The sequence below is a fragment of the Propithecus coquereli genome, unplaced genomic scaffold (assembly GCF_000956105.1).
Source record: "Propithecus coquereli isolate 6110/MARCELLA unplaced genomic scaffold, Pcoq_1.0 Scaffold533, whole genome shotgun sequence".
NCBI classification, from domain to species: Eukaryota; Metazoa; Chordata; class Mammalia; order Primates; family Indriidae; genus Propithecus; species Propithecus coquereli.
The window spans coordinates 35,407-37,370 of NW_012151208.1; the positions used below are offsets into that span (position 1 = coordinate 35,407).

Here is a 1,964-nt window from a genome sequence, read left to right on the forward strand (position 1 = left end):
AGACAAGACCTCACTCTGTTGCCCACACTGGAGTACAGTGACATGATCATAGCTCACTGCAGCCTCAAACTCCTGGGCTCAAGGAATCCTTCTGCCTCAGCTTCCTGAGTCACTTCGATTATAGGCATGGCCACCATGCCTGGCTATTGAGATTTTTCTAGTTCAGGAAAACTTTTCTATCACTGTAGAAAAATACCACTTTTTACAGGATTGCTGGGGAAGGAGAGGTTGTGTATCCTTTGATTTTTTTTTTTTAATTTCTTGTTTTGCAAGACCCTGAATTTTTCTCTTTTGCTTGTTTTTCCCTTTACCTTGCTGTTTCCAAGGGATACCTTTTCCTTTTTACACTCCCCATCATTCTGCTGCTCCACCAGTTGTGGAGTTAAAGAGCAGGCCTTGCCTCAGTCATAGGGAGAGCATTTCTACCTGACACCCTCTCATTTCTGTTTTCCTTACCCAGATCTACCTTCTGAGATATCATCCTTCTTTTAGGGAGACCAGGAAAGAAAGGCCACAGGGTCCCGGAGAGCCAGGGGAATGGTGAGTGTTTCCTGTCTCCATACTGGCTGTCACAGGATGGACACATCCCTTTTCTTGCCCTGACTCCCTTACTATACCTATCAGAGTCCAACTTCAATTCTAGAGGTGTGAATCATTTTACCTGTGCCTTCCCTCGGCATTGCTCTCTCCTCAACTTTCTAAACAACACACAAGTCTACAGTACAAGATAGAGTCAACATGCCTTTGTTGAGCTTCAAAACTTCTACTGGTTGAGAGTAACATCAGAATAAGGGAATAGTAAGATCCAGGAATCTTTCTCCCCATCTAGACAACAATTGTACTGGCAGATCCTGTTAGGTGTACCTATTTTGGAACTCTGGAGTCTAGTTGAAGGCTTGCAGCTTCCAGGGGAATACAGAAAGGTAAATCACAGTTAATTTCAGGTCTTAGTACATTAGCAGCTACTTATCCCTGACCCTGTCAGCCCTATGGCAGGCAGACATGCATGTGTTCCTGGAGCAGCTTGCACATGGCTTGTGGGAGACAGGGTGGACAATAAGGACCCTTTACTGCAAATATTGAGAATCTGTGTTCTGATCACTGATAGCTATTTCTGATTACAGAGGTGATTCACTGTTGTTTCAACCCCCACTGGCTGAAGTGGCTTTTAGGGGATTTAAGGAGCCAAAGCCTATTCCCTGCCCCCCTTAATTTCTCCCTTTTTCGCCTTTTGAGAGCCAGGCATTTTAGGACTAGGATATTCAAAAGCAACTGCAAAGATGGGGGAGTTTAGAAAGTTACTGTGCATACTCATAGAAAGGCACAGGCACAGAAAACACCTGAGAAGACCTTAAGTTTACACTGGCTGATCCCTAGCATGGAAACACCCTACATCAATTTTAAAAAACAAAAATACAAACAAAAAGGAGACTCTGACTTCCAGAGTTGCCACATTATAGGATTTAAATGTCTTGTTTTCAACAAAAATCACAAGGCATACCAAGAAACAGGAAAGTATGGCCCATTCAACGGGGGACAAAATCAATAGAAGACGTCCCTGAGAAAGGCCAGATACATAGTGAACTTACTTGGCAAAGACTTTAAAATAGCTTATTTAAAGGGCTAAAGGAAGATGTGGAGAAAGTCAAGAAAACACTGTAAGAACCGAATGGAAATATCAATAAAGAGACAGAAAACCTGAAAATAAAACAAATTCTGGAGCTGAAAAGCACAATTACTAAAATGAAAAAATTCATTAGAGGGATTCCGAAGCAGATTTGAACAGACAAGTATCAGCAAAACTGAAGATAGGACAATTGAAGTGATCAAGTCTGAAGAACACAGAGAAAAAGACTGAAGAAAAGTGAACAGAGCCTATGGAACCTGTAGGATACTAGCAAGTGGATCAACTACGCATTGTGGGATTCCCAGAGGGAGAAGAGAAGAGAAATTATTTGAAGAAG

General features: G+C 42.1%; 1 protein-coding gene across 2 annotated transcripts in view; it reads left to right on the plus strand.

Moving 5' to 3' along the window:
• Positions 1-1,964, plus strand: part of ZNF133 (zinc finger protein 133) — a 16,240-nt gene that overhangs the window by 769 nt on the left and 13,507 nt on the right. The window lies entirely within an intron of this gene.